The sequence below is a fragment of the Chlorocebus sabaeus genome, chromosome 23 (genome assembly GCF_047675955.1).
Source record: "Chlorocebus sabaeus isolate Y175 chromosome 23, mChlSab1.0.hap1, whole genome shotgun sequence".
Taxonomy (NCBI): Eukaryota; Metazoa; Chordata; class Mammalia; order Primates; family Cercopithecidae; genus Chlorocebus; species Chlorocebus sabaeus.
Window position 1 is genome coordinate 1,461,650 of NC_132926.1, and position 22,054 is coordinate 1,483,703.

Genomic DNA, 22,054 nt, shown 5'->3' on the forward strand with positions numbered 1-22,054 from the left:
CAGGAAGGCAAACATCACACACCGGGTCCTATTGTGGGGAGCAGGGAGCAGGGAGGGGATAGCATTAGGAGACATACCTAATGTAAATGACGAGTTAATGGATGCAGCACACCAACATGGCACATGTATACATATGTAACAAACCTGTACGTTGTATATTAAAGTATATTAAAAAAAAAAAAGAAAGAAAACTTACAGTACTCATTTTATAGACAAATGAAGAAAGGGTAAAGATTTTAAGTTGCCCTAAGCCACAGAACCCCATTTTTAGCCATGGTACACTGTATCACACCATCCAACAGAGTTACTTACATGTATAAAAGTTTGTGCATTCTTTTAAAATTTTGTAAACATAAATAAATATGCTGTAGAAAGAGGCAACCTTGTAGAATGGACTGCAAGTCACAGATTTCAATTCTGTCTCTTGGTTTTTTCACTGATTTTCTGTATGATCTAGAAAACGTCATCTACTTCACAGGTCTCAGCCTCACATCCACAAAGTAACTGACCTCTGAAATATATTCTGACTTTAAATTTGTCTCTACTCAGGGGTTAATTTCTGACTGAGATAGCCTGATCCCCTTGAAAGATAGATTATCAAAGCATAACAATTAGAAGGCCTATGATATTATTTTGCTAAGATTTTTCACAAAACCCAATCATCATCAGAGATATGGTAGCTCCTGGAGAGACAGCACACTCTTTGCAGGTTTGGAATGCCTAGTTTCCATCCTTGCTCCATCCCATACTGTGGGAGACACAAAGGGAGGAGGTAGGAAATTTCTGCAGAAACCCCTATGAAGGGATAATAGATCACTTGTACTTCTGCCTAACGTTCTTCACAGGATACAAACAATGGGAATCAGTCACAGAAGTCATGATTTTGATTTGTTTCCTAATTTAATGTATTCTGCAAACTATAATTTCTCTTTTTAATTCTACAGAGTACACTATATAATGTACATAAACAGTATACATTCAAAGACCCTAATGCACACATCACATAAAAAATATATATATATACAGAATCTCAACTTATTACACAAAATTCAGCACCCTTTTATGATTGAAAAACACTAAAAATGCTTAAACGAGAAAAAAACTACTTCAACACAGTAAAGGTCATATTTTTAAAAAAAATCCACAGCAAACCTCATGAAACAACAGTGAAAAACCGTAGGCTTTTCCTCTGAGTCAAGAACAAGAGAAGGATGCCCAGTTTTGTCACTTCTATGCAATACAGGAAATTCTAGCCAGAGGAATCAGGCAGAATAAATAAAGATATCCAAATTGCAAAGGAAAAAGCAAAATATGTCTGTTTTCAAAAGACATAATCTTATATGTGGAAAACTCCGAGTAGTCTACAAAAACGACTGTCAGCATTAATAAATGAGCAAAGTTGCAGGATACAAAATCAACAAACAAATACTAGCTGAGTTTCTATACACAGACAATGAACAATTTAAAAATGAAATTAAGCAAACAATCCAAAAGAATAAAATAAATTGGAATAAACTTAACCAAGGAAGCAAATGACTTATACACGGAAAACTACAAAACGATACCGAAATAAATTTCAAAAGACATAAATAAATAGAAAGATCCCAATATTCATGAATTGCAAGACTTCACATTAAGATGTCAATACTACCCAAAGTTATTATAGGTTCAATGCAATCCATATTAAAATCCCAATGACTTTCTTTTCAGAAATTTAAAAACTCTATTATAGAATTCATGTGGAATCAGCTTGGTGCAGAGGCTCACGCCTGTAATCCCAGCACTTTGGGAGGCCGAGGCTGGCAGATCACAAGGTCAGGAGATCGAGATCATCCTGGCTAACACGGTGAAACCCTGTATCTACTAAAAATACAAAAAAATTAACCAGGCGAGGTGGCGGGCGCCTGTAGTCCCAGCTACCCAGGAGGCTGAAGCAGGAGAATGGCGTGAACCTGGGAGGCAGACCTTGCAGTGAGCTGAGATCGCACCACTGCACTCCAGCCTGGGTGACAGAGCAAGACTCCATCTCAAAAATAAAATAAAAATAAAAACAGCAATTTTGGTGAAAATGTAGAGAACTTGCAACCCTTGACCATTGCTGCTGGGAATGTAAAATAGTATAGACACTGTAGAAAACATTCTTCTGCTGTGTTTTCAAAAAGTTAAAAAGAAAACTATCATATGACCCAGTAATTCACCCCCCCCCCCCTTTTTTTTTTGAGACGGAGTCTCGCTCTGTCATCCAGGCTGGAGTGCAGTGGCACAATCTCTGCTCACTGCAACCTCCACTGCCTGGGTTCAAGTGATTATCCTGTCTCAGCCTCCTAAGTAGCTGGGACCACAAGCACACGCCACCATGCCCAGCTAATTTTTGTATTTTTAGTAGAGACAAGGTTTCATCATATTGCTCAGGCTGGTCTCGAACTCCTGACCTCAGGTGATCCGCCTGCCTCGGCCTCCCAAAGTGCTAGGATTACAAGCGTGAGCCGCCGCCCAGCCCAGTTCCACTTTTGAGTACTCACTGAAAAGAATTGCAAGTAGTGACTAGAATAGATATTCATACGTCAGGGTTCATATTAGCATCAGTCACAGTAACCAAGAGGCGGAAGCAACCAGATGTCCAACAGCAGACGAATGGGGATAAGCAGACGGTAGTGTGTGCACACACTAGACGATTACTCAGCTTTAAAAGGAATGAAATGCTGGCCAGGGGCAGTGGCTCACACCTGTAATCCCAGCATTTTGGGAGGCCAAGGTGGGCGGATCACTTGAGGCCAGAATTTTGAGACCAGCCTGGCCAACATGGTGAAACCCCCTCTCTACTAAAATTACAAAAATTAGCTGGGAGTGGTGGCACATGCATGTAATACAAGTTACTTGGATGGCTGAGGCAGGAGAATCACTTGAACCTGGGAGGCGGAGGTTGCGGTGAGCCGAGATCGCACCACTGCACTCCAGCCTGGGCAATAAGAGCAAAACTCTGTCTCCAAAAAAAAAGAATGACAAACCACCAAATGGAAAAAAATATTTATAAAATACTTATCTGATAAATGACTTGTATCTAGAATATACTAAGAACTCTTCAAATTCAAAAATAAAGAAGCAACCCAAGTCTAAAATGGGCAAAAGATGGTGAGCGCGGTGGCTCAGGCCTGCAATCCCAGCATTTTGAGAGGCCAAGGCAGGCAGATCACTTGAGGTCAGGAGTTCGAGACCAGCCTGGCCAGCATGGTGAAATCCCATCTCTAGTAAAAATACAAAAATTAGCCAGTTGTGGTGGCAGGTGCCTGTAATCCCAGGTACTTGGGAGGCTGAGGTGGGAGAATCGCTTGAAGCTGGGAGGCAGAGATTGAAAAAAAAAAAAAAAAAAAAACCAACCACCACCACCACCAATAAAATGAGCAAAAGGTCTGAACAGATACCTCACCAAAAAAATATATATCGATGACAAGTAAGCATGTGAAAAGATGATCGACATGATATGTCATTAGAGAACTGCAAATTGAAACAATTAAAACAAAAAATACTACTACGCAGCTATTAGAAGAGACAAAATCCAAAACACTGACACCACCAAATGCTGGCAAGGATGTGGAACAACCAGGCCCTCCCATTCACTGCTGCTGGGAACGCAGCATGGTACAGCCGCTTTGGAAGACAACTGAGAGTCTCTTACAGAACTAAACATACTCTCACCACACAAGCCGCAATCACACCCCTTGGTATGTACCCAAATGAGTTGAAAACATATTTACACAAAAGCCTGTACATGAATGTTTAGAGCAGCTTTATTCATAATTATCCAAACTTGGAGGAAAACATGTTCTTCAGTAGGTGAATGGACAAATAGTGACACATCCAGACAATGGAATATTATTCAGCACTTAAAAGAAATGATCTATCAAGTGATAGAAACACAGAAAGGAACTTTCAATCCGTATCATTAAGTGAAAGAAGCCAATCTGTGAAGGCCACGTACCGCTTCACTCCAAACACGACATCCTGGAAAAGGCAAAACTGGGCAGCATAAGGAATTTTTAGGGCCGTGAAACATCCTGTATAAGTCTGTAATGGTGGATACACATCATCATGCATCTGTCAAAATCCATCAAACCTACAACCCAAGGAGTAAACCCTAACATAATAAAGGAGGACTTGCGAGGCGCAGTGGCTCACGCCTGTAATCCCAGCACTTTGGGAGGCCTAGGTGGGCGGATTACAAGGTCAGGAGATCGAGACCATCCTGGCTAACACGGTGAAACCCCGTCTCTACTTTAAAAAAAAAAAAAAAAAAATAGCCGGGCGAGGTGGCGGCGCCTGTAGTCCCAGCTACTCTGGAGGCTGAGCCAGGAGAATGGCGTGAACCCGGGAGTCGGAGGTTGCTGTGAGCCGAGATCGCACCACTGCACTCCAGCCTGGGCGACAGAGGGAGACTCTGTTTCAAAATAAATAAATAAATAAAATAAAATAAAATAAAGGAAGACTTTGGTGAATGATAATGTACTGATACTGGCTCAGGAATTCGAATATGTACCACACTAACGAAAGATGTTCGTAAAGAGAAAACTGAGGGGAGGGGTGTGTGGAAACTGTACTTTCAGCTCAATTTTTCTATAAACCTAAAACTGCTCAAAAAAGACATATTAATTTTCTTAATATCCTAACAGAGGATCAGAGGATGGGCAAACAAAGCCTGGGCAAAACATGGCAGAGAAAGCACGAAGTACAACAAAAAATAATTTTCTTTCCAGTAAGTAGTAGTTGTTGTTCTAAGCACCTGGCACAGCCATTCTCGTTGGCGACTAAGATTTATAGGTAGAGGGAGAGAGAGCGGGTCAAGGGGAAGCTGGAGGATGGTCTGAAAGAGGGAGGGGAGCTGTTCGGGCAGAAGTAGGTTGGATCCTGACTCTACCACTCACTAGGCGACCCTGGCAAAGAGAAACAAAATCCGGCCCCAATTACAGGGGTAAGGGAAGATTTTCATCAGTACCCACCCTTGCATAGGGAAGAGTCCGGCCTGAGCTGGACTGAACTTGGAGTTGTAGAGGCGACTTTGAGTTTCAAAGGGAGAATGAGGGAATAGGGAAGGGGTTGGGGGGGCGCTCAGTGGAGTCAGGAAAGTGACAAATTGCAAAGGGCTGGTGTGAGCACTGTTGGCCCCAGTGCTGCTCCCCCTGGAAACTGTCGTCCTCCCAGAGGGAGGGGAGACAGGCCTGGCCTCAGGTGCCAGAACAAGCAGCATGGAGTTCTCCCAGGCAGGCAATGGAAGGGGCGCCGGGGTCATCTCAGGGGTGTGGCCTCCAGCGCTGGTAACTGTTAGTGTTTGTTCAAGTCCCCACGGGCCAAGCCTGAGGCCTGGCGGCCAACGGGGCTCCGAGCGCCGGGCTGGACTCGCTCCAGGAGGTTCTTTGTCAATGGAGCGAGTTAACCGCGCCCTGGGAGCCTCCGTTTTCCTCGCGTGTCCTTGAGCAGGAAGAGACGACGCGATCCAGGAGCCTCCAAGAGCCAGCTCTAGCGGAGGCTGGTCCCCACCGGGTCCCTCCCGCCCCGACGGCTCCGGCTCCGGGAATGCACCGGCCTGGGAGCGCCCGGGAAAGACCTCGCGTTCGCCCCGCGGACCCAGGCGAGCCCCGCCGCCTTTCTCCCCGGTCCAGGGAAAGGAGCCAGAGAGGCGCGGGCGCCGGCGCAGCGGAGCGGGGGTCAGGCCGCCCAGGAAGGGCGAGGGCAGTGGCCGCGGTGGCCCGACCCGCCGCCCGCTCCCCACCCGCAGCCGCGTCCCGCAGACCTGGGCTCCGCAGCTGCCCGCCCGGCGCCCTGACTGCGCCCACTGGAAGCCCCGAAGGAGCCGCTCCTGGAGCGCGTCCTGCCCTGGAGGATGCCACAGATCTGGAGGGGGTGGTGGGGTCCTGGAGGATGCCAGGATCTGGAGGGGGCGGTGGGGTCCTGGAGGATGCCACAGATCTGGAGGGGGCGGTGGGGTCCTGGAGGATGTCACAGATCCGGAGGGGGCGGTGGGGTCCTGGAGGATGTCACAGATCTGGAGGGGGCGGTGGGGTCCTGTCCCAGACTCACCTTAAACGCTGCAAGGACAATGACCCCCCAGCCCGCCTCAGGCAGGAGGCGCAGTGGTCTCCTCTGCAAGCTGCAGATTCCCCACCCTGTCTCCAACTGACCATAGGTGAAACCGAGCTGGAAGCGACAAAAATGCCTTAAAAACCTGAGTTCCCGCCTCAGGGTACTGATGCCTTTTACTGATTGTAAAGCCCGCGTGGAATTTTGCAGCCTTGGCCCAGAAACACAGCTGAGTGTCCTAGAGCAGGTGCAACCAGGGACGTTGGCAGGTGAGCAGTGCCTCCTTGTGGTCAGTGCGTGCTGGCCTCGGTGACAGGAGAACCTTAAGGCTGGTGACATTCAGTCCCCAAGCAGGCAAATCACAGAGGTGGCTGGGGGTGTGCAGGGCTAATGGGCAAACTAGAGCAATGGAATAATGTCTTTCCTCTCAGACAGGGAAACGCTTTAAAAATAGGTAACACTAGACCGGGCGCGGTGGCTCACACCTGTAATCCCAGCACTTAGAGAGGCCAAGGCGGGCGGATCACGAGGTCAGGAGATCAAGACCATCCTGGCTAACACGGTGAAACCCTGTCTCTACTAAAAATACAAAAAATTAGCCGGGGGTAGTGGCGGGCACCTGTAGTCCCAGCTACTCCGGAGGCTGAGGCAGGACAATGGTGTAAACCCAGGAGGCGGAGCTTACAGTGAGCAGAGATAGCGCCACTGCACTCCAGCCTGGGCGACAGAGCGAGACTCCGTCTCAAAAAAATAAAAAATAAAATAAAATAAAAACACTCAATGCTGGTGGGGGCACATGGAAACTGGCACTGCCATAAACTGCCAGAGGAGGAAGGAAAGTGGGTGGTGAGAGGTTTCTTGGTTTGTTTTGTTTCGTTTTGGGGGGGTTTGTTTTGTTTTTCGGGGGGTGGTTTGTTTTTTGGCAAAGGCAGGGTCTCACTATGTTGCTTAGGTTGGTCTCGAACTCCTATCCTCAAGCAATCCACGTGCCTTGAGTTCCCAAAGTGCTGGGTTACAGGTGTGAGCCACCAGGCCCGGTCCCTGAGAGCCTTTTGGAACTAGGAATCAGAAGTCTTTCTCTGGGGTTGGGGGAGGGGAGGGGGACAGTGTATGTGTGCAGGGGTTTGGAAACTTCGTGACTTGGCCATGGATCTCATGACCCGAGAGCCTCACCTCAGTTTCATGGGCGAGATTGGCCCTTGTGGAGTTCGAGTCCAACCCAGAAGAAACAAGGAAGCCTGGGTCTCCTCCAAGTGTGCAGCAGGCTGGCCTCGGGTCCCCCCAAAGGCAGCCAGAGACAAGCCCAGGATCACCCAGTCTGCAGCAGGGCGCAAAGGTTTGGGGTCCCCCCAAAAAGGCAGCCAGAGCCAAGCCCAGGGTCCCCTCAGCATCAGCAAGATCTACACCTGGCGTCGCCTCAAAGGCAGCGGAGTCTAGTCCTGAACCCCCACAATGTCAGCCGAAGCCAAGGGAGGAGGCACCACAGTGTTCTCGGGGCCGGGGAGAACTAGCCTCGGAGTGAGCCCAGAGTCAGAGGAGCTGCCCCGGCGGGTGCGGGTGGCATCAGCAGCTATACCCGGGCCCAGGATCACCAGGGCCTTACCCCAGTCAGCACGTGCAGAGTTCAGAGCCCTCACGGCCAGTACAGGAGCTGACACCCAAGGCACCTGGCTCCCTGCCGGGGTCAGCACGAGCCAAGCAAGCTGCCTCTGGCTGGGGAGAGGTAACGGGCAGCCATGGGGCAAAGAAACGAAAACATTCTTCAGCTCAGGCTCCAGTATCCAAGAAGTTGAAGGAGGAGGAGGAGGAGTTTCCTGTAATCCAGAAGGGGAGGCCCAAATTGGGGTGGGTGTGGAAGGACCAAAATCTGACTTTTATAACAATTTCCATTTGCCCAAAAAGAAAACTCAATGCCCATTTGTGCAGTCACTCTCCACTCTCACCCACAGGCCCTGGTAACAACAAACGTACTGTCTGTCTCTATAAATTTGTCTTTTCTGGACATTTCTTACAAGCGGACTCTTACAGGCTGGGCGTGGTGGCTCACACCTGTAATCCCAGCACTTTGAGGGGCCTACGCAGGATGATTGTTTGAGACCGGGAGTTTGAGACCAACCTGGACATCATCGCAAGAACCCTGTCTATGGAAAAACATAAAATAAACAAATTAGTCGAGCATGCCGGTGCACACCTGTAGTCCCAGCTTCCAGGGAGACTGAAGTGGGAGAAAGTTGAGCCGGGGATGTCGAGGCTGCAGTGAGGCATGATCGCGCCACTACACTCCAGACTGGGCGACAGAGCAAGACTGTCTCTAAAAACAAACAAAAAGCATGGTACATTCCTTAGAGGGAAGCCCGTAGATTTTACAGGAGCAAGAACCTCTTTCTCATGCACCTCTCTCTCCTGAGTGCCAGCCAGGCAGGAGCAAAATAAATAACTGTGGAATTAAAAAGTAAATAAGTCCACACACGGAGCCTTCCACACAGAGGCTCTCGCAGGCAGCATCCGTCCAGCACAGCCGTCATGACTGGAGCTGTGACCTCCTCCGAGGAGAAGTTCTCTTCTCTGGGTACAAGCATCCCGTCACAGGTGGAAGAGAGGCCTGGCCCTCTAGCTTTTCCTGTAACTAAGCTCTCGTTTCTCCTGGTGTGCTCTTATTCTCTATCCGCATAAATTATGTGAATTTAAAGTTGCATGCCACTCTCACTTTGTGCACAATTTTTGAAGATAATATCTCTCACTTCAAATTTTTTTTTAAATTACTTGGAGGAGTGATCTTCAAGATGACAGGTCTTAGGCGTGTGGACACATGACACAATTTGGTCACACGGTGGCGCCATGGAGTCAGTCCACAAATTGTTGCCACCGTTGCTTCCTCAGTATCTTGCACCCTGGCAGCTGTGTCCCAGCAGCTCACGTCTGCAAGTGCTGTCCGTGAGCACACTGCTTTTCAGCGCTTGCTTTTTGGGCATGCGTTAAGCCGCAGCACTGGTGCAGGCGCTGAGAAACTCACACAGGCCAATGTCTGAGAATCTGTGAGGCAGCAGACACAAGGTCGTGGAGAAAATAAAAGACAGTCTTAAAGTGGAAAGATATGACACACACACATACACACACACACACACACCCCTAAGTGAAAGCTTAGTCTTGATCCATGTACATATTCAATTGTGTAGGATCTTCAGAAACACGTTGCTTCAAATAACATGGAACCACCTTGAACTTTTGGTGCATGGTGTCTGAATCTGTCCTGAGAGCCAGGAAGAAGGACTCAACCCCTGTTTCCCACAGAGCCCTTTAGATGTCTGAGGATGGGCTCCTATCCCTAGGGGCCGATTTCAGGAGGAAGGAAGTCAGTCACAGGCGTGCCCTGGGTTGTGGGGATGGAATGAGATTGGGCCGTGGGGTGCTGTGGGTGCCGCAGACTGCCTGAGTCTTCCTCTTCCTTTATTCAGATGGGCACCCTGAGCCTGGGCTGGCAGCTGCCATGACCACAGGGCAGATGGCTCAACTGGCAGGCCCCCAGATTCATTCCTTCTAGCCTGCCTGCCTCCCTTCCTCCCTTCCTTTCCGCTTTCTCTCCTCTTTCTCACTGGAAGGGGATTACACTGCCCCTCGAGTTCTGTCACTTGCCTTTTTCACCCAACGATAGCTCACGGCCATCTTTCCACCTCAGTACCCAACAACCGACCACATTTACTCCATGGCCGTGGGAGTCTGTTCTGTGTAGTCTGTTATGTGGCCAAAACCCCTCTTGGGGCTTTTTCCTCTCTCACATCAATGTGGAGGTTTTGACATTGACACATTACAACTCAGAGGCACAGAAGTCCTTTGTCCATCAATGAATGAAATCGCTGTCAACACCACCCCTCATTTCCACAGATAGTGTCAACAAACAAACTTGTGCCTACAGTTTGTTCAGCTGTTTCTAGATTAGATTGCAGAGCCTCCCAGGCTAGCACGGGCTCCCGTGGGCCGACGGCTGTGTGTCCAGCTTCCCCCCACCCTCACTGGCTCCCAGCCTATCTGAGTGGTCTAAGTCTGGACGTTGCACAGGCTCCCCACAATTCACTCTCCAGCACCAGAAAGGGCTGGGGTCTCCTCTGTCTTTGACCATTCCAGTGTGGCCAGTCTGATGCTCTGCCAGGCCAAAGCTGTGGGGTGTGTGCTGTGGGGACTGGCCCAGAGACCCCTCTCCAGCCTGCCCAGCCTGCACTGAGCAGGGCTTTCTCTGGGAGGCCTCCTTGGGCCCATCACTGTGGCCATTTCCCTTGGCCCTCAAATGTCTGCTCTCCATGGGCCAGGTGCTCCAGCGCTGTGCTGGGTGTCGGGTTCTGTGCAGTGGTCACGTGATAAGCCCCAAGCACACACAGCACTGCCTCTACAGCCTGAGATGGCCTCTACCCACTGTCTGTTTTTTTTTTTTGTTTTGTTTTTTTTTTTGAGATGGCGTCTCGCTCTGTCGCCCAGGCTGGAGTGCAGTGGTGCAATCCCGGCTCACTGCAAGTTCTACCTCCGGGGTTCACACCATTCTCCTGCCTCAGCCTCCCGAGTAACTGGGACTACAGGCGCCCGCCACCATGTCCAGCTAGTTTTTTGTATTTTTAGTAAAGATGGGGTTTCACCGTGTTATCCAGGATGGTCTCCATCTCCTGACCTCATGATCCGCCTGCCTCGGCCTCCCAAAGTGCTGGGATTACAGGCGTGAGCCACCGTGCCCGGCCCTCCACCCACTGTCACACACCTTGTGTCTTCCTGGGCCAAGGCCCAAGCACTGGGAACACAGAGTCCCTTAGACGACCCATGCCTCATCTGCCTGCTCCTAGGGTCCTGTGTCATTCTCTTCTTCCTGTGTAGCTATGGCACGCACAACTTTCCCAGGGGAAATGGCTCTTATGCCATAGCTGCTTCCTTTCCTACTTCATGCCTTCATTCTATAAACTCTGTGGTCCGAGTCCTCCAACCTTAACTTTTTCAGAGTTCAAAGCAAAAGTGTTTCTTTGTCTACCACCTAGCACTTGCAAATCAAGAGTCTTCCAGTTGTCAGGACGTTTGCTCTGCTCTGCATTTTAGAACATTTAATCTGAAATTCATTGTTGAGTCATTCATCCTTTGTGATCCTCCTCCCCTTCCCATCCTCCAGCAGGCTACCCTGGGCATGCTACATATGGCAGTGGCAAAGTTGTAAGATTCTAAAGGGACAAGGTCTTCACATTGTCACTTTTGCTGAATTAAATTAACTTGGCTAAAGTAAGAGGCTGTTTCTTTTTCAAAGGGAGGAGAAATTGACTTCAATTCCTTTTTTTTTTTTAGACAGTGTCTCTCTCTCTCACCCAAGCTGGAGTGCAGTGGCGCGATCTCAGCTCACTGCAACCTCTGCCTACTGGGTTTAAGTAATTCTCCTGCCTCAGCCTCCCGAGTAGCTTGGATTACAGATGCCCACCACCACACCCGGCTAAGTTTGTATTTTGTAGTGAGGACGGAGTTTCACCATGTTGGAGAGGCTGGTGGCAAACTCCTGACCTCAGATGATCTACCCACCTCAGCCTCCCAAAGTGCTGGGATTAAAGCCGTGAGCCGCCACGCCTGGCCCCTGACTTCCATCCTTAACAGGAGAAGCTACAAACGCACATTGTAAAAGTGCATGAATATAAGGAGAAGTAAGGCATGGTGGCCGTCTTTGCTATCTACCACATTAATAGAACAGAAAAAAATAAGAAAACACTTGATGGATCCATAAAAATTAAGAAAGAAGGAATAAATGAACAACAGAATGATGAAACAAATAGAAAACAAATAATAATATGGCAGATGTAAACCCAAATATATCAGTAATTACATTAAATGCAAATGGACTAAAGTCGAAGATTGTTGGTCTGTTTTCTTAAGCCAAGAGACATTTTAAATATAAACGCACAGCTACAGTCAGTTATGCTATAATATGTGTTTTAAATATTAGGGCCAGGTACGGTGGCTCATGCCTATAATCCTAGCACTTAGGGAGGCCAGGGTAGGTGGATCACCTAAGGTCAGGAGTTCAAGACCAGCCTGGCCAACAGGGCGAAACTCCGTCTCTACCAAAAATAGAAAAAGTAGCCATGCGTGGTGGCAGGCACCTGTAATCCCAGCTACTCAGGAGGTTGAGGCAGGAGAATCACTTGAACTCGGGAGGCCGAGTTTGCAGTGAGTCGAGATCTCACCACTGCACTCCAGCCTGGGTGAAAAGAGCAAAACTCCATCTCTAAATAAATAAATATTGGAATTTTATTCAATGCACTGATATATTTGAGGGAACTTGTGCATAATGTGATTTTTGCATTTGTTCGTGCATGATTTCATTTGCCAAAAACACCACGTGCCTGCAGAAAATTATGCCCAGTCCAGCTGATCAAGCAATGTAGAAGTGCACACAAAGCACACACGCACACACACTTCCAACTGTGTGTGTTATGAGCCACAGCCATGCATATTTGGCGGGACAAACTTCCACCCCATCCAACTTCAGGTAACCTCCCTTCCATCACCTCACAGTAAACCATGAGCTACAGCCCTTCCAACAACCACTTCAACAAGCAGCTTTGAGGTCTTACTCGGGGTAAAATGCCACATTTATTGTACTGTTTATGTATGTCTTAACTATTTCACCTGTGTAAACTGCGCTGTCAATTTTTTGGTAACAACTTTATTGAGATATAATTCACATACCATATGCTTAATGTGGCTTTCAGTGTATTCACAGAGTGGTGCAACCATCACCACAATCAATTTGGGAATGTTTCTGTCACTAGAAAGAAACCCCATACTCTTTAGGTATCACTCCCCTATGCTTCCATCCCCTCCCCCCTACCCAAACCAATGAACAACCAGTCATCTTCTTTCTACATATTTTCCAGCTCTGGACACTTCATACAAATGAACTAGTATAATATGTGAGGTTTTTTCTTTTTTTTTTTTTGAGACTGGCTCCTTTTTTTCCTTTTTTTGAGATGGAGTCTTGCTCTGTTGTCCAGGCTGGAGTGCAGTGGCGCAATCTCGGCTCGCTGCAAGGTTCACCTCCTGGGTTCAAGCGATTCTCCTGCCTCAATCTCCTGAGTGGCTGGGACCACAGGTGCCGCCACCACGCCCAGCTAACTTTTTGTATTTTTAGTAGAAACAGGGTTTCACCGTGTTAGTCAGGATGGTCTTGATCACCCGACCTCGTGATCCACCCGCCTCCGCCTCCCAAAGTGCTGGGATTACAAGCGTGAGCCACCGTGCCCGGCCCCTACTGGCTTATTTCAATTAGCATAATGTTTTCAAGATTCCTCATTCCTTATCATGTGAGAATATTCCACTGTGTGAATATACCACATGTTATTCATCCATTCACTAGTCGACGGACATTTGAATTGTTCCATCTTTGCGCTATTCTGAACAATGCTGCTATAACATTTGTGCACACATTTCTGTGTGGACCTACATTTTCATTTCTCCTGGATCTATATACGCCTGTGAGGGAAATTGCTGGGTCGTATGGTAACTTGATGTTCAACGCTTTGAGGAAGTGCCATAATGTTTCCAAAGTGACTGTACCACTTACCATTCCCACCAGCAGCAGATGAGAACTGAGTTCTCCGCATCTTTGCCAACAATGTTTATTTCCCATTGTTTGGCTTATGGTCATCCTAGTAGGAATAAAGTGGTGTCTCGGGGCTTACATTTGCATTTCCTTGGCGGATAACGATGCTGAGCCTCTTTTCCTGTGTTGATTTGGCCATTTGCACATCATCTTTGGAGAAAGTATTACGATCCTTTGCCCATGTTTAATTGAGTTACTTGTGGTCTTTTTATTATTGAGTTGTAACAGTTCTGTATAGATTCTAGATAAAGTTCTTCAGCAAACATTTGATTTGCAAATATTTTCTCTCATTCCATGGTTTTTTAAATGTATAATGTCCTTTGATGCACAAAAATGTTTTAATTTTGATGTCCAACTTATCCGTTTTTTCTTTTCCTGCATTCGAGTTTTCTTTCCTTGCATATCCGAGCTGAGCTTCCACTGCCAAATGAAGATTGACTACTTGGCTTTCCTCAAAATTTATGTTTTCACTTTTACATTTAGGCTTTGAGTTAATTTTTGATCCATTTGGAGTTAATTTTTCTCTGTAGTGTGAAGTAAAGTTTCAACTTCATTGCTTATGGCTATCCAGTGGTACCAGCACCATTTGTTGGAGAGGCCATTTCTTCCCCTGGTGAATGGTCTTAGAAGCCTTGTTAAAAATAAAATGACCAAGAAGAGAATTCTGGAGGATCAGGAAGCCTGAGAAATCTCTCTCCTCACCTAGACAATAATACTCACAGAATCTGTCTGATGTAGCTATTTTGGAACTCTGAAGTCCATTGAAGGCCTGCAACTTCCAGGAAAAGACTCAGATGGTACATTGTGGTTAATTTTGGTCAGTGAGCTCTTAGCATAGTTGCAGCTGCCTTTTCCCCACTCCTCATCCCCACAGCAGGCAACCGTGCACATGTTCCTGGAGCAGCCTCATCCCCACAGCAGGCAACCGTGCACATGTTCCTGGAGCAGCTTACAAATCAGTATCAGGAGCCAGAGTAGGCATAAGAGACCCCGTCCTCCAGATATTGAGTATCTGTTCTGATCACTGATTGCTTCATCTGATCACGGAAGTACAGACAAAGAGGTAGCAACCCTTGTTACTGCACCTTCTCCCATTGATTTTGGTTTTTGTTTTCTTTTTTTTTTTTTTTTTTTTTTTGAGACGGAGTCTCGCTCTGTCGCCCAGGCTGGAGTGCAGGGGTGCGATCTCGGCTCACAGCAACCTCCGCCTCTCCGGTTCACGCCATTCTCCTGCCTCAGTCTCCTGAGTAGCTGGGACTACAGGTGCCCACCACCACGCCCGGCTAATTTTTTGTATTTTTTAGTAGAGACGGGGTTTCACCGTGTTAGCCAGGATGGTCTTGATCTCCTGACCTCGTGATCCGCCTGCCTCGGCCTCCCAAAGTGCTGGGATCACAGGCGTGAGCCACCGCGCCCGGCCACCTTCTCCCATGGTTACAAGCCCCTCCTCCCTTGCTGGCTAAAGTGACTTCCAGGGGACTTAAAGGACTGGTGATGTTTTCCCCCTTAATTTCTCTCTATTTCCCCTTCTTGGAACCAGACAATAAAAAGTAGGACATTCAAAAGCAACTGCATATGCAGGGGAATTAGGAACTTACAAGCACGCCCAGGGGAAGGTCTGGTTCCAGAAAAGGCCTGAGGAGACCTTACAGTCACACCTCAAGCTGATCCTTGGCTCCAGGACAGTCTACAACAATTTCAAAACCAAAAAAGCACAACAAACACAAACACAAATGCAAACAACAGCAAACCCTGAAGAAACGGGGAAGTCTGATTTTCAGAGTCACTAAAGTATTAGATTCAAATGTCCAGTTCTTGACCAAAAAACCCACAAGAGTATACAAAGAAATAGGAAAGGATGGCCCATTCAAAATAAAAAACAGGCCAACAGGAACCGTCCCTGAAAAAGACCTGGGAGAGAATCCACTACACAAAGACTCCATACCAACTGTCTGTAACATGTTCAAAGAGGTTGGGCGCGGTGGCTCACGCCTGTAATCCCAGCACTTTAGGAGGCTGAGGTGGGTGGATCATGATGTCATGAGTTCAAGACCAGCCTGGCCAAGATGGTGAAACCACGTCTCTACTAAAAATACAAAAAATTAGCCGGGTGCGGTGGTGGGCGCCTGTAATCCCAGCTACTAGGGAGGTTGAGGCAGGAGAATCGCTTGAACTCGGAGGGCAAAGGTTGCACTGAGCCGAGATCGTGCCACTGCACTCCAGCCTGGGCGACAGAGTGAGACTCCATCTCAAAATATATATATATATGTGTGTGTGTGTGTGTGTGTGTGTGTGTATTCAAAGAACAAAAAGAATCTGTGGAGAGGCTGGGTGCGGTGGCTCACACCTGTAATCCCAGCACTTTGGGAGGCTGAGGCAGGTGGATCACCTGAGGTCAGGAGTTCGAGACCAGCCTGACCAACATGGTGAAACCCCATCTCTACTAAAAATACAAAAATTAGCTGGGCATGGTGGCACACTCGCCTGTGGTCCCAACTACTCAGGAGGCTGAGGCAGGTGAATCGCTTGAACCTGGGAGGCGGAGGTTGCAGTGAGCCAAGATCATGTCACTGTACTCCAGCCTGGGGAACACGGTAAGACTCCGCCTCAGAAAAAAAAACAAAACAAAAGAATCTGTGGAGAAAGGTGGAAAAAGTCAGGGAGATGCAGATCAAAATGGAAATGTCAATAAGGAAATAGAAAACCTAAAAAGAGCCCCCCAAAATTCTGGAACTGAAATGCACAATGACTGAAAAGAAAAATTTACTAGAGACGGGTTTTCACTGTGTTGACCAGGCTGGTCTTGAACTTCTGATCTCAGGTGGTCCACCTGCCTCAATCTCCCAAAATGGTGGGATTACAGGCATGAGCTACTGCGCCCAGCCCAATTTTTTTTGAGACAGAGTCTCTCTGTGTTGCCCAGGCTGGAGTGCAGTGGTGTGAACTTGGCTCACTGCAACCTCCACCTCCCAGGTTCAAGAGATTCTCCTGCCTCAGTCTCCCAGGTAGCTGGGACTACAGGTATCCAACACCAAGCCCAGCAAATTTTTTTTTTTTTGTATTTTTAGTAGAGACAGAGTTTCACTATGTTGGTCAGGCTGGTTTTGAACTCCTGACCTTGCGATCCACTTACCTCAGCCTCCCAAAGTGCTGGGATTACAGGTGTGAGCCACCGCTCCCGGTCAACACAATTATTTTTTATTTTATTTTATTTTATTTTTTTGAGATGAAGTCTTGCTGTGTTGCCCAGGTTGGAGTATAGTGGCATGATCTCAGCTCACTGCAAGCTCCGCCTCCTGGGTTCAAATGACTCTCCTGCCTCAGCCTCCTGAAGAGCTGGGACTACAGGCACCCGCCACCATGCCTGGCTAATTTTTTGTATTTTCAGTAGAGACAGGGTTTCACCGTGTTAGCCAGGATGGTCTTGATCTCCTGACCTCGTGATCCACCTGCTTTGGCCTCCCAAAGGGCTGGGATTACAGGCTTGGGCCACTGTGCCTGGCCCCAGTAAACAAAATTTTTAAATGACAGAAGTAAGTCCTTCTTTATCAGTAATTAAATGTAAAAGATTAAACACTGCAATCGAAAGAGACTGAAAGAAAGGGTAAAAGCATGATACAATTATACACTGTCTACAAGACACTCACTTTAGATCCAAAGATACAAATAATTTGAAAGTGAAAAGATGGAACAGGATATTCCACAGAAACGGTAACCAAAAGTTTGCTGGTTGGCTATACTGATATCGAACAAAATAAACTTTGAGTCAAAAATTGTTACAAGAGACAAAGAAGTACATTAGATGTTGATTAAAATAATAATAATAATAATAATAAATGTGGCTGGGCATGGTGGCTCGTGCCTACAATTTCAACAATTTGGGAGGCCGAGGCAGGCGAATCACTTGAGCCCAGGAGTTCAAGACCAGCTTGGGCAACATGGCGAAACCCTGTCTCTAAGAAAAATACAAAAAAAAATTAGCTGGATATGCTGGTGCACACCTGCAGTCCCAGCTAGTCGGGGGTGCTGAGGAGGAAGGATCACTTGTACCTGGGAGGTCAAGGCTGCAGTGAGCCATGAGTGCACCACTGCTCTCCAGTCTGGGTGACAGAATCAGACCCTGTCTCAAAAAAAAAAAAAAAGAGTAAGTACATCAACAATATACAACATTTACAAATATATACACCCAGTAACTGAGTCCCAGAATATATGAAGAAGCAAACGTCAGCAGAACTGAAGGGAGAAGTGGACAGTTTACAATAATACTTGGAGAATTCAATACCCTACTCACATTAATAAATAGATCAACCAGACAGAAGATAAATAAGGAAATAGAGAACTTTAAAACACAGCAAACCAAGTAGATCTAACAGGCATATACAGAGCAATCCACCCGATTACAACAGAATATACATTCTTCTCAGGGGCACATGGCACATTCTCCAGGATACAACATATGTTAGGATACAAAGTAAGTCTCAAAAGATTTTAAAAGGTACATATCATACAAAATATCTTCTCCAACCAGAACAGGATGTAGTTAGAGATCAATAACAGAAGGAAAACTGGAAAATTCACAAATTTATGGAAATTACACACTTTTAAACAATGAATGGATCAAAGAAGAAATCACAAGGGAAGTTAGGAAACAGACACAAAGGAAAAAAAACACAACACACCAAAACTTACGGATGGAGCCAAAGCCATGCTAAGAGGGAAAGTTTATAGCAATAAACATTTAGATCCTTTTAATCTCAAATCAACAACAATGTGATAATTTAAATAAGTAGGAAAAGGACAAACTAAAATCAAAGCTAGCAGAAGGAAAAGATTAAAGCTGAGATAAATAAAATAAAGAATAGAAAAATCACAGAGAAAATCAACAAAACCAAAAATTAGTTCTTCAAAATTATCAACAAAATCACAAACTTTAGCCGGATGGGCTAAGGAAAAACGGGAGAAGAATTACATTACTAAAATCAGAAATGAAAGTGAGGCCATCAGTACCAATTTTACAGAAATAAAGAGAATTATACAAGAGCAACATAAGTAATTGTACAGCAACAAATTGGATAACACAGATGAAATGGACAAATTCCTAGAAACACAGAATCAACCAAGACTAAACCACGAAGAAATAGAAAATCTGAACAGACCTATAGTAAGAAAATTGAATCAGTAATCAAAAATCTTCTAACAAAGAAAAGTTCTAGACCTGATGGCTTTGCCAGTGAATACTACCAAACATTTAAAGAAGAATTAATACCAATCCTATTCTAACTTTCCCAGGAAATTGTAGAAGAAACACTTCCTAACACATTCTACGAGGCCCGCATGACCCACACCAAAGCCAAAGACACTTCAGGAAAACTACAAACCAATATCCCTTACAAACCTTGTTTTGTAAGGATGCAAAAATCCTCAACAAGCCAGGCACTGCGGCTCACACTTATAATCTCAGCGCTTTGGGAGGCCGAGGGGGGGTGGATCAATTGAGGTCAGGGGTTCGAGACCCAGCTGGCCAACATGGTGAAACCCCTCTCTACTAAAAATGCAAAAATTAACTGGGCGTGGTGGCACACACCTGTAGTCCCAGCTACTTTGGAGGCTGAGGCAAGGGAATTGCTTGAACCCGGGAGGAGGAAGTTGCAGTGAGCTGGGATCGCACCACTGTCCTCCAGCCTGAGGGACAGAGCAAGACTCTGCCTTAAAAAAAAAAAAAAAAAAAAAAAAAAAAAAAAAAAAAAAACCTCAAGAAAATACTGGCAAACTTAATTCAGCAGCATATTAAAGAGACTATACATCATGACCATGTAAGATTTATTGCTGGATTGTAACCATAGTTCAACATGACCAGGTACCGTGGTTCATGCCTGTAATCCCAGCACTTTGGGAGGACAACACAGGAGGATCGCTTGAGCCCAGGAGTTCAAGACCATCCTGGGCAACATAGCAAGACCCTGTCCCTACAAGATAAACCTTTAAAAACAGGACACACTTTGGCTATGTGGACTCTTTTTTTGGTTCCATATTAATTTTAGGGTTGTTTTTTCTATTTATGTGAGGAATGATGGTGGTATTTTGATGGGAGTTGTATTGAATTTGTGGATTGCTTTTGGCAGTATGGTCATTTTCACAGTATTGATTCTACCCATCCATGAGCATGGTATGTGTTTCCATTTGTGTCGTCTGTGATTTCTTCCAGCAGTGTTTCGCAGTTTTCCTTGTGTAGAGATCTTTCACCTCCTTGCTTAGGTATATTCCTAAGTGTTTTGTTTTATTTTATTTTATTTTATTTTATTTTATTTATTTTATTGTTGAAGCTATTGTAAAAGGGGTTGAGTTCTTGCTTTGTCAGGTTGGTTGATGTTCATGTACAGCAGAGCTGCTAATTTTGTTTGTTTTTGACAGAGTCTCACTCTGTCGCCCGGGCTGGAGTGCAGTGGCGCGATCTCTTGGCTCACTGCAACCTCTGCCTCCCGGGTGAGGAAGGCGGAGAGGTGGGGACTGGGGGATGTGGGAGGTGGCGGTGGGGGAGCAGGGTGGGGGGTGGCGGTGGGGGAGCGGGGTGGGGGGGTGGCGGTGGGGGAGCGGGGTGGGGGACGGGGGGGGTGGCGGTGGGGGAGGCGGAGAGGTGGGGACTGCGGGGTGGGAAAGCAGGGTGGGGGGGGTGGCGGTGGGGGAGCAGGGTGGGGACTGGGGGGTGGGGAAGCAGGGTGGGGGGGTGGCGGTGGGGGAGCAGGGTTGGGACTGGGGGGTGGGGAAGCAGGGTGGGGGGTGGCGGTGGGGGAGCGGGGTGGGGGGTGGCGGTGGGGGAGCGGGGTGGGGACTGGGGGGTGGGGAAGCAGGGTGGGGGGTGGCGGTGTGGGAGCGGGGTGGGGGGTGGCGGTGGGGGAGCGGGGTGGGGGGGTGGCGGTGGGGGAGCGGGTGAGCGAAGACTCTATAAATTAGGGGCTTCCTGCGGGCAGAGCAGGCTCCTTAGTATAAGAAGGTGGGAAGGAGGGAGGTCGGTGCAGGTTCTTTTCCACCCCACACCCTCCACTTCCCAAGCTGCAAGGCGGCGTCCTTGGTCCTTGGTTCCTTCTTGCCCTTGCACCACCGTCCAGCAAGAAGGCGAGAGAAATCAGGTGCAGGAAGGAGGGGCGGGCAGTCATGGAAAAAACCACAAACAGGTGAGCTCCGCCCGGCTCCGGCGCACGGACGAGGCCACCCTCCGGCGGAGCGGCCGCGGCGCAGGGAAGGAGCCGCGCGGATGCCCGGACCGGCCGCTGAGCCTCGCGGCGCCTCCACCCCAGGCCTTAGCACCCGCGGCCGCGCTGCGCGGTTCCCAGGCTGGGCCGCTGTGGCTGTTCCGCGGGCGCAGCACGCGCCTCTCCACGTGGCCTAGAGTTATTTTTAACGGGTACAGAGCTTCAATTCTGCAAGATGGAAAGAGCTCTGAAGATATGGATGGGGGTGACGTTAGCACAACAATGTGATCCTACTTAATGCCACTGAGTTGTATACTTAAAAACCGTTAAGACGGTACATTCCGTGAGCATTTTAAATTTTTAAAATAAGAAATAGGAACTTAAACAAATTAAGAAGCAAAAAACAAACAACTCCATTTAAAAGTGGGCAAAGGACAGGAAAAGACACTTTTCAAAAGAAGACATACAGCCAACAAGCATATGAAAAAAATCCTGGGCATCACTAATCACTCCAGCCTGGGGGACAGAGCAAGATCCTGTCACTAAAAAACAACAGAGGTCAAATGTCAGATCTATTTAAGAAAAACTAAGGCCGGGCGCGGTGGCTCACACCTGTAATCCCAGCACTTTGGGAGGCCGAGGCGGGCAGATCACGAGGTCAGGAGTTCAAGACCAGCCCAGCCAACATAGTGAAACCTCGTCTCTACTAAAAATACAAAAATTAGCCTGGTGTGGTGGTGTGCACCTGTAATCCCAGCTACTCGGGAGGCTGAGGCAGGAGAATCACTTGAACCCAGGAGGTGGAGGTTGTGGTGAGCCAAGATCCCGCCACTCCGTTTAAAAATAAATAAATGAATAGGCCGGGAGAGGCGGCTCACGCATGTAATCCCAGCACTTTGGAAAGCCGAGGCAGGCGGATTACGAGGTCAGGAGTTTGAGACCAGCCTGACCAACATGGTGAAACCCCGTCTCTACTAAAAATACAAAAATTAGCCGGGCGTGGTGGTGCGTACCTGTAGTCCCAGCTACTCAGGAGGCTGAGGCAGGAGAATCGCTTGAACCCAGGAGGTGGAGGTTGCAGTGAGCCGAGATAGCAACACTGCACTCCAGGCTAGGCGACAGAGTGAGACTCCATCGAGGTCAGGAGATCGAGACCATCCTGGCTAACACAGTG

The 22,054-nt window shown here is 47.5% G+C and overlaps 1 pseudogene; it reads left to right on the forward strand.

Annotated features, from left to right (window-relative positions):
* Positions 1-6,241: 6,241 nt before the first annotated feature.
* On the forward strand, positions 6,242-21,168 carry LOC140710000 (coiled-coil domain-containing protein 86-like; annotated as a pseudogene).
* The last annotated feature ends 886 nt before the right edge of the window (positions 21,169-22,054 follow it).